Below are 17,834 nucleotides of genomic sequence, written 5' to 3'. Positions count from 1 at the left end.
TGTAGTCGGGAATATGCATTCGCCAGAAACCCACAATGCCTAAGAAAGCTTGTGCTTCCTTTTTGTTGGTTGGTGGGGCCATAGCTGTTATTTTATTAATCACGTCCATCGAAATCTGACAACGCCCATCTTGCCATTTTATTCCCAATAACTGAATCTCCTGGGCAGGTCCCTTGACTTTACTCTGTTCTATGGCAAAGCCTGCTTTCAGAAGGATTTGGATTATCTTTTCACCTTTCTCAAAAACTTCTTCTGCTGTGTTGCCCCATACAATGATGTCATCAATGTATTGCAAATGTTCTGGGGCATCACCCTGTTCCAGTGTGGTCTGGATCAGTCCATGGCAAATAGTGGGGCTGTGTTTCCACCCCTGGGGCAGTCGATTCCAGGTATACTGGATGCCCCTCCAAGTGAAAGCAAACTGTGGCCTGCATTCCGGTGCCAAAGGAATTGAGAAAAACGCATTAGCGATATCAATTGTAGCGTATCACCTGGCTGCCTTTGACTCCAGTTCATACTGAAGTTCCAGCATATCTGGCATGGCAGCTCTCAATGGTGGTGTAACTTCATTCAAGCCACGATAGTCTACCGTCAGCCTCCACTCGCCATTGGACTTACGTACAGGCCATATAGGGCTGTTAAAAGGTGAGCGGGTCTTTGTGATGACTCCTTGACTCTCCAGTTGACGAATCAACTTATGGATAGGAATTAGAGAGTCTTGGTTGGTACGATATTGCCGTCGGTGCACTGTTGTGGTAGCAATTGGCACCTGTTGTTCTTCGACCCTCAGTAACCCCACAGCAGAAGGGTCCGTTGAGAGTCCAGGCAAAGCAGACAGCTGTCTGCCTTCTTCTGTCTCTACTGCAGCTATGCCAAAAGCCCACCGATACCCTTTTGGGTCTTTGAAATACCCTCTCTTAAGATAATCTATGCCAAGGATGCACGGTGCTTCTGGGCCAGTTACAATAGGGTGTTTTTGCCACTGCTCTCCAGTTAGGCTCACTTCAGCCTCTAACACAGTCAGTTGTTGAGACCCCCCTGTCACTCCAGAAATACAGATGGATTCTGCCCCTCTGAAGTTCGATGGTATCAAGGTGCATTGGGCACCAGTATCCACTAGAGCCTTATACTTTCTGGGGTATGAAGTGCCAGGCCACCGAATCCACACAGTCCAGTAAACTCGATTATCCCTCTCCTCCACCTGGCTGGAGGCAGGGCCCCTCTAATGCCTGTTATCATATTCATCAGAGGAATCAGCAGGATTAGAGTCAGGGTGGCTAGGAGGATCAGCCCTCCCATTTTGACTAGTGGACTGCTCACTGTAGATTGGGGCAACAGCTGTCCTGGAGGAATTGGAGAAAATTCTATTTCTGTTGGTTCTTCCTCCCAACTGGCGTACCCTGGCCTCTAAAGTGGAGGTGGGTTTTCCATCCCACCTTCTCATGTCTTCTCCTTGATCACGGAGGTAGAACCACAGCTCACCCCAAGATCTGTACCGTCTCTCTTGTCTCTCTCGAGGAGGGTAACGCCTGGTTCTGACAGCTGAAATTCTAGAACGTTCAGGTGGTGGGAAATCTACTTTTTCTCTTAATTCTCGGACCTCCTCAGACAGCTTTTCCACAGCCGCAACACAGTTTCGTATAGAAGTATTATCATCATATCGTCGGAGGTAGGTGACCAGATTACCTACGGATAGTGGTGCTTCATCGTCTCCGAAGTCCATTATTGCCAATGAGGTGGAATATGCTGCTGGCGCACTCCGTAGAATCTTCTGCCACATTGGTCGTGTGCACTGGACGTCATCTGGATCTTCGAGTCTTGGTCCACTTCTTGAGTCAAGATAAATCAACTCTCGTACAGCCAGTTCTCTCAGATACTGAATAGCTTTTTCTATGTTGGTCCACTTGCTTACATTACATGGCACCTCGTCCTTGTAGGGATACCTTTCCTTTATAGCTGCCAGGAGCCGTCTCCAGAGGCTGCGGACTTGTGTCTGCCTTCCAATTGCTTTATCAATGCCTCCATCCATGGCAAGGGCTCCCAGCTGCCTGGCTTCATTACCATCTAACTCCAGACTATTGGCTCCCATGTCCCAGCATCTGAGCAACCAAGAGACAATGGGCTCACCTTTAAGACGGCCATAATCTTTTCGAATATCTCACAGCTCGCTCATTTTTAGAGATCTGGTGGTTATAGTCTCATCTGTGATCTCACTTCTCCTCCATTGAGATTTTCTCTGGGGTGAAACAGAACGCTCCATTTCTCGTGATGGCCCTGGTCGCTCTTCATCATCATCATCCTCTCCTCTGCGTTCTGACTTTCGCACGCGTTTCCTCGGTTGCTCTTCCTCCAATCGTTGTGATGGCCCTGGTTGCTCTTCTTTGTCTGGTTGCTCTGATGGCCCTGGTTGCTCTTCCTCATTTGGTTGTTGTGATGGTCCTGATTGCTCTTCTTCATCTTCTAACTTTTGTATACATTTTCTTTTCCTTACGGGGCAACTGATACCGTTGTAGTCTGAGTAGCTATAGTGCTTGTCATGGGAGTTGAGATGGCAAGCACAATAACCCGAGAAATAAATTGATATACACCCCTAAATGGCCGATTAACTTTCAGTATATAAATAATTAAACATACATTCAGGAAACCTTGCAGGACAATCAAACTCATTAAATTATTCCTATGATGTTCGGCATTATCAAAGTCAACGTAAGCTTTTGTGAAGGAAAAGTCACCGGTATAATTGGCGATGATATCCGCCAGGTGACGCACAAAATTAATAAACGAGCTCCACATCACCATCCCCCTCTGCACCGCCGAATACAAAGACTGAGCCGGTCCCAGCACCGATGATCTTATCAGAGTTACACCGTACAGTATAGCAAAACCCTTAATTACCAATAACACTCTTTTCATGCCGGTCCAACACCCAGAGCCAGAAAACCGCATAAACATTCCGCCTAACATCATATAGGGTAAATAAGGCAATAAATTATAAACGTCCGGTAACATGTATGCAAGCATAACAAACAGCATTCCCTCCAGCAACATCGTTATCTCAACCCCTTCGGGCCCCACGTTGGGCGTCAATTAAGACTGTCGTGGGTTAGGCTGAACTGCCCCCTCACACACAGCCGGTCACTCCCCCTCCCCCACCCCCAGGAATGAGGGAGAGAATTAAAGAAAAAACGGGAAAACCCGTGGGTTGAGATAAGAATGATTTAATACAGATGATTTAATACAGTGTAGGTGCTCACCACCCCCTTTTATGCGAAGCCCGTCTCGTCCTGAAGCTGCAATCCCAGACGAACGCGAGGCCCCGAAATAGAGAGGGGCAGAGAGAGAGAGAGAGAGAAAAGAAAGAAAAACAGCAGAGCAACAGCGCAGCAAGCGCAAAAGAGCAAAAGTGCAAAAGAGCCAAAGCGCAAAAGCCCTTCTTCCTGGCTGACCCTCGCTCTTATACTGGGCATGACGCTGCATGATATGGAATACTAATTGGCCAGTTTGGCCCTCAATCTTAAGTTCCACCACAAATCACAAGGGGAATCGTGTCCCCCTTGTCCCACCGTGTTTCTGCACTCCGGCACACTGAAAATTCCTTGGAGTTTCACTTCCAACCACAAACATCAGCTTGCTATCAACATTCTTCTCAGAGTGAGCCTCTGAGTAAAACCAAAGCACGGAGCTCTTCTGGCTGATAAAATACTCTGTCCCAGCTAAAACTAGGACATAACTATAGGGAATAAAATGCAGAAGATGGGAAAGTTAGAAGTTAGTAGAGAGAAACAATGCAAAAGATGCGAATGCAAAAGGGTATTTGCAAAAGGATAAGACTACATCATTTACGTAAAACCAACTATTTACTATGTCTAAGCATGATGTTTTATGCCAGGATACCACGTCTTTTTCTCTTGGTGCTCTTTGCTCAGCCTGTAAAGCTTTCATTTATTTTCAGGAAACACTTAACATATCCCTACCATTTTGCACAGAATTCTGCCTGAGAGAAAGGTAACTACATCTGGCATGGAGTGCACCCTCAGCAACTTTGTCGATGACACCAAGCTGTGTGGTGCCATCGACACGCTGGAAGGGAGGGATGCCATCCAGAGGGACCTCGACAGGCTGGAGAGGTGGGCCCGTGTCAACCTCATGAAGTTCAACCAGGCCAAATGCAAGGTCCTACATCTGGGTCGTGGCAATCCCAGGCACAAATACAGACTGGGTGGTGAATGGATCGAGAGCAGCCCTGAGGAGAAGGACTTGGGAGTACTGGTGGATGAGAAGCTCAATATGAGCCGGCAATGTGCTCTTGAGGCCCAGAAGGCCAACCGCATCCTGGGCTGCATCAAGAGGAGCGTGGCCAGCAGGTCGAGGGAGGTGATTCTCCCCCTCTACTCTGCCCTCCTGAGACCTCACCTGGAGTATTGCGTCCAGTTCTGGAGCCCAAAACACAAGAAGGACATGGACCAGTTGGAGAGGGTCCAGAGGAGGGTCACGAAGATGATAAGAGGGCTGGAGCACCTTTCCTATGAGGACAGGCTGAAAGAGTTGGGGCTGTTCAGCCTGGAGAAGAGGAGGCTCCGGGGTGACCTTATAGCGGTCTTCCAGTACCTCAAGGGGGCCTACAAGAAAGATGGGGAGAGGCTGTTCAGGAGGGCCAGTTGTGATATGACAAGGGGTAATGGTTTTAAAATAGAGGGAGGTAGATTCAAATTGGATATTAGGAAAAAGTTTTTTACCATGAAAGTTGTAGACCACTGGAACAGGTTGCCCAGAGAGGTGGTGGATGCTCCATCCCTGGAGACATTCAAGGCCAGGTTGGACGAGGCCCTGAGCAACCTGATCTAGTTGGAGATCCCCCTGTTCCTTGCAGGGGGGTTGGACTAGACGACCTTTGAAGGTCCCTTCCAGCCCTAACCATTCTATGATTCTATGATTCTATCTGCCGGCTCCGTGCATGCCAAGAAACGTGTGCTGAAGCTGAAGGCTTCAGATGGCGTACCTTAAAAAAAGCTTTGTCCTGGCATAGCCCCGAGCCGGTGGACATCCTCATCGGTTTCACTGCTGTGTGGGCTGAGCGTCACCACTGGTGTCAGCAGGGTTACTCAGAGATGTTGGGCTAAGCACCTATTTGCTATTGGTCCAGATTTTAGGCTTGAACCCCAGCCATGCTTCTAATTTCATAGAGTATTGCCTTTTTTTTTTCATAATGGTCTGGTACTGCATCCTTTGCCTTTCCAGGTACCTTCATAGCCCAGACTGTGGGAATACCAGCAAATAACAGACAGCGGAGCTGGGCGTCGTTAAAGCAGAGGTTGTTCTCAGCGGGTGCTCTGTGTGTCTTGTTGAAAGAGCAGCTGTGGGCCTTCCTTTGAAGGCAAGTCTCTTGTTCTGCGCTTATTGCTCCTGGGGAGGCTGCGCAGGAGCCGTGTTGGGGTCTGCAGGGACTGATGGGACTTTTAAGACTTTAAAAGACTTCTAAGAATTTAAATGGAGAGGGCTGGAGCACCTCTCCTCTGAAGACAGGCTGAGAGAGTTGGGGCTGTTCAGCCTGGAGGAGAGAGGGCTTCAGGGAGACTTTAGAGCACCTTCCAGTACCTAAGGCAGGCCTACACGAAAGTTGGAGAGAGGCTTTTTGCAAGGGTGTGTAGTGATGGGACAAGGGGCAATGGCTTTAAACTGAAAGAGGGGAGGTTTAGATTAGAGAGTGGTGAGGCACTGGAACAGGTTGCCCAGAGAAGTTGTGGCTGCCCCATCCCTGGAAGTGTTCAAGGCCAGGTTGGATGGGGCTTTGAGCAACATGGTGTAGTGGAGGGTGTCCCTGCCCATGGCAGGGGGCTTGGAACTAGATGATCTTTGAGGTCCCTTCCAACCCTAACCATTCCATGATTCTCACTCTCTCCCCTCTGTCCTCATCCCAGTCCCTTTTCTCTGTCCCCCCATGCCCTCCCTCGCGCTCCCTGTGAAAGTCCATGCCTCTTCTTCTCTCTCTGTCCCGCCATTCCGCTGTTTAGCACTATTGTAATTTCTGCATCTCCCTGTCCCCTTCCCCTCCATCCCACAGGCTCAGACAGCAGCAAGGCGTGCTCCGGGGCACACTGGGAGCTGTAGTCCCACGGCATGATGGGAGCCTTAGTCCCGGGGCATGTGAGGCACTGTAGTCCTCGGGCATGCTGGGAGCTGTAGTCCTGGGCCACGGGCTGCCGGGCGGCCATGTTGTTCCCAGGGCTCGCTGGGAGCTGCCATCTCCTTGCCCGCAGCCATGTCGGTGTGCGCAGGCGGAGGCTCTGTTCCAGTTGCAGCCCGGCTGAGGGGAGGGCTGGGTCCGCCCGGGGCTGGTGATCTCAAAACCGCCCGCTGTGATGGGATGTCGGTGAGCTGGGCCTGGGCCTGGTCAGGGAATGACCGTAGGGCTGGGGAGGGGAAGGAGACAGAGAGACCCCCCACAGGCTCCGGGCACCCCGACTGCCAGAGCCCCCGGAGCTCCCCCGGCATTTTCAGTTACTGCAATAACAGCAGTAGTGTGTGCGTCTGTTATGTTCTCCAGGACTTTCACTGGAACTGCCCTTTTCACGGCCTGGGAATGTTCAGCTGCCCTGGAAAATTGCAAGGCAGATTCTTCAGATTCAAGCGTTGTTCCCTGTGCTGGAAAACCCTTCCCATTTAAAAACATCCCTGCATCAGCAGGATCTGGGTGGTTGGGATTGTTTCCTGGAGGGAGCAGCCTGACGAATCCCGGCTGCAGCTGTCCCGTGGCAGAGCTGAACACGTCTCCTACCAGTGCTCGGCCAGTGGTTTTGTGGGTTACTTGGCCTGACAGGGAGCTGCTATCCTCGCTGTGCTGCTGCTGTGGCAGCTGCCTTGGGGACGGAGGGGACCGATGTTCCAGGTTCTTGGCTGGAGTCGGACAAGTTCACGGCTTGAGTGGGGACTGCTATATGTAATGTGACCCTGGCCTCCTTCAGGAGTGAAAAATGGAGTGTAGTATTTTCCGGGGATTTTTGTTGTTGTTGTTAGATCTCTGAGATTCAAGTGACCTGTAATAGCCAGTTTTTGGGATTTAAGCTACATTTAAAGTTCAGCACGTGCTAACTGCTACCCTGAACTGTAGCTGGAATCTACATGGGAGCTGCTTTCCCACCATGTTGGAGTAAGTATTTTTTTTTATTATTTGGTGATGAAACAGCTCAGGGAGTTGCCCTGAAGTTCAGCACCTTTTGTAACTTCAGGTCTAAAGCGGCACCAGTCCTACCGCAGAATGCGTCCTTCCCCAGGCTTTCACAAAATGGAAAGGATACGTCAAACTGATCCCACAAACACATCCTGTGCTTCACTTCTCTTACCTGGAACATTGGGATGTGCCCCTGCTGGGCCATCTGTGCTGCTATGCCTGGGAACCAAGCTGCTGTCTCTGCAGAAGTCCTTCAGCTTGCTGTGTTGAGTTGGATTGCTGCGCAGTTGGTTGAATGGAGGAAAACAGTAAGCAACTCTGTTGCCTTTGCCATTTTCTCATTACTGTGTAGCTCATTTCAGTTACCTTCTCATGACCTGACAAGCAGAATTTATCACTTAATTTTAGGCCTTAGTCTAATAGTCACAAAAATCATTACTGAAAGTCTTTCTGAGATTTGTTTCAGGCCCCTACATGCATTTTGTAAAATTACTTTCACTCTGCAGGCTGGAGACATGATTTGTGAGTTGCCTGGGGCTCTAACAAAGAAAGGCAAAGCTGCTTCTCTGTGTATTTCCTTTCCACCCCTTCCCTTGTCCCCTCCCCTTCCTTTCCCTCTGTGAGGCTATTCTGGTGGTGTACCTGCACTCATAAGTGAGCTCCACACCAAACTGAGGGAAAGAGAAAAGGGGCGAAGTGAGAGGTGTCACAGTCCTGAGTCTGCAGATTTAGTACGTGTGTCCTATTCAGAAACTACAGTGTGTACGTGGGTCAGCAGTCTCTGCAGATTTTTCTTATTTATAGCTATTTCCATAATTCCAGGACTTCACAGAGCGGGTTCACACGGTGCTGTGCTTCTGGTAAATGGAATCGTTTTTGTCCGTGCCACAGTCTGGAGGTAGCAAGTGCCAACTGATGGATTAAGTAGGAAATGAATGTGTGCTTCCTGGGGCTGGTCTGCCGTGTACCTCAGGATAAAACAGCTCTTCTCGTCGTTTGCTGCCATCACTGAGTGCATGGAAGGGTATTGGGTTCCTCCTCCCTACGGTCGGCACTGGTCCATACTGGGAAGCCTCCCACAGCAGCCCATGCTGTTCGCCCCTGTCAGTTGTCAGGCCAACATCTGCAGCTGGAAAGTGTGGCATGTTCCTCCGATGCGTCCGTTATTCATCTTACAGAGCAACACATGTAAAATACTGAAACGTGCTCTTTTTGTTGCCGTTAATGGTCAAAATCTTGTTTTGGTCTTGTCAGCAGGGTATTCGGAAAACATCACTGTTGCACTTGGAGAATGGAAGGGGTTCCCATCTTTCCCCCTACGCCCCCCAAGCTGTGTAAGATCCAGACCTTTTCTCCCGACCCCTCTATGCGTAGCCTGGCTTCGTTTGTTTAGCTGCCTCATACCAAGAATAAAGCAAACTACTGAGATGTGTGCTCCAGGCTAAAGAAAGTTTTCAGTGGTCTCAGTTTCTTTTATGTGGCCATGCAGGATGGTATGTTTTGGAAGGAACACTGGCATGGTGTATCAGAAGTTACTGAAAATGGTGTGATGCTGGTAGTGGTTTATTTTCCATGCCTGGTTTGGGAGGGAATATACTCAAATATTCTAAAATACACAACTCTTAGAGAAAAATGAGTGTGAGATAAGGAGCATCATGCTGCATTTATTTCTAAATGTGTGTTTTCATGTTATTCCAACTAGAAAAGAAGCAAAGATTGTAACTGCAAAAGAATTCCAATAGCTGTCTCTGTTTCCCAGAGTGAGCATACAAGCACTGGGGAGCAGTTTGCAGGATAAGAACTTGAGCCTGCTCTGGGTGATAAACACTCAGGAAAGGAAAGAGAAACCCCGCTTTTTTAAATACAGCTCTACTGATCTAAATATTTCTTCTTGTTAGATGGTGTTGGTGGTCAGACCCTAAGCATATGATTAACCTGTTAAAAAATCAAGATATTTAAGGACTATTTACTGTATGAAATCTTCTGTGAAGCAGCGCACCCTGTTGTCCTGTGGATAGTGTAATGTCATGAGAGGCGTGACTGGTAATTTTCCTTTTCTTGTCTAGTACAAGGATGCCTTTATGAAGGCAAATGCAGGCTACAAGTGGTGCCCCACAACCAACCAACCTCTGGAAACCCAGACACCCGCTGTTACAAACAGGACAAAGCGATGGGCCTTTGCTTCAGACTCAGCAAAAGATTTACCAAGCCTGAGGAAAGTGGCAAGAAGTGAAGGAACGCCGCAGCATGACGTCGGGTTGGCAGGTGAGATTTCCATCCATGTTCCTCAAATGTACCAGCCTCGTTTTGTTTGAGGGTGCAGCGATGGAGAGGAACTGCAAGGCCAGCTTTCTTTCCTGCACATGGTACTGCAGAGCAAATACCTGTCCTATCCCAAGTTAAGTTGCCGGGGTGCTGGCTAGACCTCTGCATAACAACCTAGAGTTTTCCTTAGTGCGTGATTGTTTTTGAGAGTTGAGTGTGTGGCATAGGTGGCAGATATGTGGCATATCATAAGCCACAGCCCATTGGGGGAGCAGATTTGATTGATTTTTAGTTCAGGCTTACCTGCTGCTAGAGATTTTCATTTTCTGGTCGAAAAGGAAGATGGTGACTGTGTGCATTCTTTTCCTTTTTCGTAGAGTGTTGTAGTATGTTTAGGAATTTGCTGTTCACAGAAATAATTTATGGGTGCCTATGAAACTGGAGGTGTTAACGTTCTTGTGGATGAATGTACCAGTGGAGCTGTGGAGCTAACTTTTTGTATTTGAATCAAGAGAAGCGTAATCTAATTTCACTTATAATGTGCTCAGAGGAGTAACTATTATACTCCCTAAGGTTTATAGACTTAACTGAAAGAATAAGTAGTAGGTCTTGGTCTGTCTGGCTGCTGTCTCCCACCGCTCCTGCTGGGATATCCAACTGCACAGCTTCTAAACTGCAGCATCTAAATCATAAGTCTGCCCTGCCAAATGGATTACTGTTTTGTCAATTTGTGCCTGTTTGTGGTAAATATGTGGTGTTGTATTCTTCTCCCCTCAGCTTCCTGTGATAGTTCAATTCCACTCTGATTCTTCTATCCAGTACAACCCCTTTTAAATCCCAGGCAGCATGCTGACTGATGGACTAAAAGGTAGCTGAGCAACCGTAGAAATGCCACTGACTGTCTTGCATCTTCAAGGCCGATAGGTTCCTTAAGACAGGGATTATGTGATTGCAGAATAATGCCAGGAAATCTGTTTTACTTGGTGGCAGTTGTTAGTCCTGTCTTGCTGGCTTATTATGTATTCCATTTCCTTTCGGAGTAAGATCTCTCTCTTTGGAGAGAGAGAAAGATCTTCCTTTGTTTTTCTTACGTCCCACACAGGCCATCTCTCTCCTTTATTTTTGGCATTCCAACAGTAACCACCCCGCTTTTAAGTTTCTCATGTTGGCTGTTCACTGTGTCAGGACCCTAAGGTGTGGCAGCAGCATGGGGCTGCTGAACACCTGTCATGAATGAAATGTTTTAACACGGTTATGATTTAGCAGCAATTCGGGATTTATTAATGGTAGGAGGTAAATCAAAGGTTGAACTGAATGATTAAATCAACTTAAAGATTAAAGAGATGATTCAGTAGCCCATGTTATCATTAAAATAGCGACATAATTACAGATTCAGAAATTACCAGATTCACACTAAATTACTACGAAGTATCTGAAATCAAGAGATATATATGTACATAAGTATAAAACCTAAAGTGTGCAGACAGATAGAAATACTTGGATCCAGTGAAATATAGACACCCACAGTGGTGAAGGCAGATGTGTATGTGCAAATGCAGAGATAGGTAGAGAGGTGGATGGAAGAGGCTTGCCTGTAGGTGACATTTCTCTCTCGAGTTTAGAGAAAATAAATGCACGCAATGCATTGGCATTCCTCAGCGGGCGATAGTTGAGACTTGAGGAGGATCACTCCTCTCGGCCTTCCGTCAACTTTGTCGGCAAAGTACCGCAGAGGTGGTACCTGAGGCGTCCCAGCTCAGGGGAGACTCTGGTGACAGCCCGCTGTGGTTCAGGAGAGCTCCAAAGGTCTCGCTTGCAATCGCTCTTTGTAGGGTCCAAGACAACTGACTTTTGTCAGGTACTGTCCCTTTCAGCTCAACTCGGGTGGTGAAATGTTCTGGTATTTTCCACCAGTTGTACAGCCCCTGAGCTTGGTAGATTGTGGGGTTCTTTATGACCCTGTTTGGGCCACAACACAGGTACAGCTGTACCAGGTCAAGTGATGGAGGAAGCAGGAGCCAGGTACATTAAGGGGGTGCCTTAATGCTCTGCTCCACTGCCTTTTGCCATCCACACCCGACTCATCCCAGGTTGGTGTGTGGCCCAGAAGAGTGGGCCGAATCGCACTGAGCACCAAGCGGGCCAGGCAGGGGAAGGGTTGCACCACCATGATCCGCCCCATGCCTAAAATCAATTTATCTCATCCATAGAGTGGCAGTGTGGTTGCTTCTTGCTTCTGTGTCAATAAACAGAAAATACTGTAATCCAATTATAATTTGAGGGGAATTTTGCATTTGGTTAGCTTCTATTAATTAATTAAGTTTCATGAAATATGGTTCCATTGTGATTCAGTCCTAACACAGTACTTGGGTATATATTGTAGACCGAAGTATTGTGTATGCTGAGGACAAAGGTGACAGTCTTATGGCTTTCTTGTGATATGTGAAGTTGACTGATTGCTACCATGACTGAAACTCTTTTTTGAACTCTGAGGCATTTTCCCAAATCAAGTTACAATCTCAGTGGGTAGGGTTCCTCCTTCTATTTCTCTAATAATAGCTGCAACTATAGGTTGTGTCCACAGTTGCGCTTGGATACAACTCAGGGCAAGAGCGGTATCACCTTGGGTTGCTCCGAGGGCTTTTACCATTAATTGACGATTTTTTTCTGCAGTTGGTTCCCAGTGAGGTCAGATGTCTGATAGGAGCCATTGGCTTGCTCCGAAGGCTGATAAAGAGGACTTTAGTGGGTGCTCCATTTTGGTTAGGTCATCTGTAGTAGCAGTTAGTTTGTGCATTAGAAGTTCAGTGCCTCTGCTGTTCAGCACTCTGAATCCCGTTCCCAGTGACCCAGAGGTGTCCCGTCGCATGTGTCAGGATCGTTTCAGAGATCATCCATGTAGCCACACTAGCCAGCCCGTGTGAGCAACTGCTGAAAAGGCAGAACAGTCTGATTGAATTGCTGACATACAAACATGCAGCGCTAGCTTGGCTCTTCTTAGAGACTGACTAGGGTTAAAGAAAACCGAGGAGTGTGAGAAGACATTGTTTATGGAGGCAGTTGTAGTCTTTCTAAATAACTCGTAGGCTAGTTAAAATTGCACATAGGTCAATGTGTATCTTCTGTTCGGAAGTAAACTTTTTCTTGTCTACCCACAGAATCTTTCCCCTTCAGCAGCAGCAAATGTTGGTGGCAAAATATTTACTGGTTCTTACAGTAAACCACAGTATCTGGTTCTTACAGGCTTGGAGTACACACTAAAGGTAGAACTTTCGTTGTCTGGTGTTGTGGGTTAGGCTGAACCCCCACACACAGCCGGTCACTCCCCCTCCCCCACCCCCAGGAATGAGGGAGAGAATTAAAGGATAAACGAGAAATCTGTGGGTTGAGATAAGAACAATTTAATACAGATGATTTAATACACAGTGCAGATGCTCACCACCCCCTCGTATGAGAAGCCTGTCTCGTCCCGAAGCTGCAATCCTGGATGAACGCGAGGCCTTGAAATAGAGAGGGGCAGAGAGAGAAAGATAGTACTCCAAGAGTGGGAGTACTGGGAGAGAGAGAAAAAGAAAGAAAAACAATAGAGCAACAGCGCAGCAAGCACAAAAGAGCAAAAGCGGCAAAAGAGCCAAAGCGCAAAAGCCCTTCTTTCCGGCTGACCCTCACTTTTATACTGGGCATGACGCTGCATGATATGGAATACTAATTGGCCAGTTTGACCCTCAATCTTAAGTTCCACCACAAATCACAAGGGGAATCGTGTCCCCCTTGTCCCAACTATGCTCCCCCCTTATCCTGCCGTGCTTCTGCACTCTGGCACACTGAAAAGTCCTTGGAGTTTCACTTTCAACCACAAACATCAGCTTGCTATCAGCATTCTTCTCAGAGCAAGCCTCTGAGTAAAACCAAAACACGGAGCTCTTCTAGCTGCTAAAAAGAAGAGCTAACCCGGTCCCAGCTAAAACCAGGACATCTGGTCATAGTTCTAGTGTTTGAAAGTGATGTCCAACAAAGACAGAAGAAATGGAATCTCTTTGCAGGTGCTGACGTAGATGCTGTTTGTGTTGCTTCTAGACTCTAAGAGTGAGTAAGCTCTCTCTTTGATAGATTGTGCAACTTCTTCAAGAAGAATATTCATGTTAAAGACTCATATAGGTAGTGAATGTCTTACAAGCCAAAATGAAAAAGAGATTATTTGTGAGCACCTTCTAAAATACTGTTTTATGCAACGTGAAACTGTTGAATTCGAGCTCTTGGTTCTTTTCCCCAATGACTGTAAATCCCAGAAGAATCTGTGGTACACTTCTCCCCTACCCATGGTTTGGAATGTCAGCTGTATCAAGAAGCAAGGTTGTCCCTGGGAGCCTTGCTTTAATCTTAGATATAGTAAAGGGCTTGGAAATTAATTGCATGTAGGAAAAGGAAGGGGCAGCCTGAAAACTAAGGAAGTGGAATGTGATGCGGAAAGGCTTCTGTCAGTACCTTTGCCATGGAGTTCCTCTGGAGGTACTTTAGGACATTCATGATGACCGGAGAGCAGTGCAGCTTTGAGCAACTAACGTCCCGTTCCGTTCTTTAAGCAGTCTGCTCTCTGCCCGTTCAAGTATTTCCGGTCATGTTTGCACAGACTATATCATTCCATTGTTAACATTCTATGGGAATTCATTAACAATCCCGTACTTTCTGGTGACTAATGAGCAGCATTCATGGGCTCTTTTGATAGAAAGATGCTACCTAGCTGTAACTCGTTGCATAGCTAGGGGCTTTGGCTCCAGATATACTACGTTCTTCCTGAATATGTTGTGACTTCCCCCAGAAAACACCGCGAAATATTTCTTTTCCGTCTCCCTCACTCAAAGTGATGAGGAAATTCCAATGTCCTTTCAAGCTTGGATCATAAATTATTTGATTTTTTTTTTTAATTTCCCTTTTGTAAGAAATGTCTTGGAGAACGACTAAAGCTTCTGAAGTGCTTTTCACTCGCCTTCTTCCCCCAGCAGAAGGGCTAATGTCGTAGCATCGTTTTGTGAACTGACTTTGTGTGTGAGTTCTGTTACCATCAGTGCTAGACTTTGAAAAGCATCGCAGCCTTATCTTAACCTGGTTCCTGTTTGTAGGGTCTCTTTGGGGTCACCCAGCCCTCACAGTCTGGAGGCCTTTTCGGAGCAGCTGCCAGTACAAATGCCTGGACCGGATATGGGAGTGGAACTGGTGTTTTTGGACAAACGAACCCAGGATTTGGTGTTGACAACTCGGTATGTCTGTAGCTTAATAAAAAATGACAAATAACTTTAAAAAATGAAAACAAAGCCAAATGGCTTAGAGTCCTGTTCCTGGGTGTTGACCTTCATGGAAGGAACATTATCTGAAGAGTTTTAGATGCCTGAGATGCAAAACCAGTGTGGTTTTGTGTAAACTGACGAACACAATATGAGCATGTGTACTAGAACTAGTGTTGCAGAATTGTTATTTTTTTTTAACAAGTAATATCTTGAGTGAAAAAAGACTGAACATCTCAGTGCCTGCGTCTTGCTCGGGATGCCTCAGGGTAGTGTTGAAAACACAGACGTTTAAGCTGTGATGATAAGTGAAGATGAACTTGCTTCTTGATATTCAGTCATTTTGGTTGTAATGGAGTGAAAAAATCACGGAAGCATAGGATCGTTTGGGTCGGAACAGATCCTTAAGGCCGTGGAGTTCAGCTGTAGCCCTTGTTTCCAGAGGGTGCTTGCCGCACACTAGCGCGTGTGGCTTGCGAATAACCCACCCCTGTTGGGAGTCTGGGTGGTGTGGGCCAAGTCGTGCTCGGCGTTGGTTCTGCTTCCTCGCCTGCAGCGAAACACTGCTGCAGTTCTTTCGATGTCAGTCCGTCAGGTTTCCAAGTTCTTGTTTTCTTCCTTTCAGACCCTGTTTGGGAACCAGCCCGCGGGATTCGGAACCGCCACGTTCGGCACAAGCACTGGCGGCGGACTCTTTGGTAAGAAACCAACCCTGACCTTAGGAACCAATGCAAACACTTCTGATTTTGGTACATACAAAAACAGGGGGTTTCAGTCACTTGAAACTGTACTGCGTGTACCACACACCTGGCTGCGGAATATCGCATGCTGAATGGTTGTGAACGTTCCAACTCTCAGGTAAGCCATGCTTGTGATGCGTGTTGCTGCAGGGAAACATCTTGGCTGCTGTTTTATGTGCAGTGAAGTGCACGTAGAAGAAAAAAGTGAAAAGTGATTACAGAAACATTGTCCGAGTGTGCAGGGATGGGTTTAGGAAAGCCAGAGCCCAACTGGAACTGAATCTGGCCAGGGATGTTAAAGGCAACAAGGAGGGCTTCTATGAGTGTACAGGTGACAAAAGGAATAGTAGGGGTGGCTGATGGGCCTGAGGGTCCTGCGGCCATCCAGGTGGACCTGGGTGGGTTGGAGAGACGGACTATCAGGAGCCTCATGAAATTCGACAAGGAGAAGGGCAAAGTCCTGCCCCTGGGGAAGAACAAGCCCAGGCACCAGCACGGACTGGGGCCACCCGGCTAGGGGAGTCCTGGTGAACATCAAGCTGACCAGAAAGCAACAGTGTGCCCTTGTGGCAAAGGCAGCCAACGGTGTCCTGGGCTGTGCTAGGAGGAGAGAAGTGGTCCTTCCCCTCTTTTTAGCACTAGTAAGGCCCCACCTGGAGTGCTGTGTCCTGTGCTGGGCTCCCCAGTATGAGACACATGTTGATACTGGAGAGAGTCCAGTGAATGCCCAGATTCAGTCTGGTTTTCTTGGCATTAGAATTAAGCTGCTGTAGGTTGCTCAAACACTTCATAGTGTGAACACTTGCAGTGTTTTATTGGGGATTAAAATTAGATGCTAGAAGATGAAGAGACAAAATGAAGAGTCCGTTATTGTGGAAAGGACTCTGGACCTGCAAGTTTGATTGCTGTGGCAAGAATATCAAAACAGCATCACAGATTTTTTATTTTTCCTTAAAAGATGTTTCAGAAGTCAAATGTATTAGTTACAGGTTTTGGCAGGCCAGGCTCATTCTACTGATGTGTAGCTTTCCATGCCCTCACCTTTTCAGTGATAAAATCTTACTGAATGTGTTTGCAAATTGTAATGAAGGCATAGAATCTGATGTCTTGCTTCCAACTGCTGCAGAAATGGAGACTGAAGAGCAGGGGAAAAGAATGCTGAAGTCTATATAGAAATTCAAATTCCTATGAGGAGACCTCCTGATTGGAAGGATGTCTTTCCTACCTAACTTGGTTCTATTAGGAAAACTGTCAAAATAAAAACTTATGTTCTTTTTATGACACCGACAGATCCAAATGCATTGGCTGTTCAGCAGCAGCTCAACAGCTTGATTTACGCACCCTATGGAGATTCTCCGCTCTTTAGAAACCCCATGCCGGACCCGAAGAAGAAGGAAGAGGTAAGTGCACATAAATGTTACACTCATTTTGTGGGTAAGATTTAAAATTACTTTAATTTATGTTTTGTGCTCACTGTCTTTGCTTATGTAGGGAGTGAGCAGCAAAATAACTTGCCATCTGTATACTCGTACTGGTGCAGTGGCTTTTTATGCTCTCCAGGATGCAAACTGCTTATCCTGTGGCTTTTACTCCTTTTGACAACATCAGAGCCTTGGCTTTGGAGTTCTTGTTCTGCTCGCTGCTGCTAGTTGAGGATAAAAATGGATAATTGCCCATGCTTGCAGTATTTTTAGTGCTTAGCTTGAGCTTTGCTTATGGCATCTCATGACAGTCTCTGACAAAGCATGCCCTGTTGATTTGTTTTAAAAGACAAGAAAAGAAATACTTTTCAGACTTTTTAAGTGTTAAGGAAGGTTCTAAATGTCTGCTGCCCCTGGGCAAATCCCAGGGGCTAGAGATGACTCCAGCCCAGCTGGAGTAATTACAGCCCAGCTGGAGTAATTACAGCCCAGCTGCTGGAGCCCAGCACAGCATGCCCAGAGACCCAGGCAGTCTCCTGCTCGGGCTGATGGAGGTGGCTGTTGCCCTCCCATTTGCAGGCACAATCACTTGTGAAGTTGAGCGTGTGTCCCGGACGCACAGGCACGGAGTGCACTGGCACAGCTGGCTGCACAGGCACAGGTAAGGCAGCCCTTCAGCAGCACCACGTGGAGCACTGCCAGGGTTCCCATAAAACAAGCGTATCGGCCACGTCCCCTTCCTCCTCTGTGGCTGATATGAGTGGAAGTTCTCTAATGAAAGCACACATGGTCACACTTCCTAGAGTCACCTGCACATTCATGGATCCCTCGAGCATTAGCAGGGCCCTCTGTTAGTTAAGACTAAAGTAAGGAAAAAAAAAAAAGAGCATGAAAACCAGCAAATGAACAAAAGATCAGAACAAAGGGATACCTTGACTTTTTTGAGTGTGATTGGCAT

This window comes from Tauraco erythrolophus, unplaced genomic scaffold (assembly GCF_009769465.1).
Source record: "Tauraco erythrolophus isolate bTauEry1 unplaced genomic scaffold, bTauEry1.pri scaffold_62_arrow_ctg1, whole genome shotgun sequence".
Classification (NCBI taxonomy): domain Eukaryota; kingdom Metazoa; phylum Chordata; class Aves; order Musophagiformes; family Musophagidae; genus Tauraco; species Tauraco erythrolophus.
Note: the sequence above shows the minus strand (reverse complement) of the source record.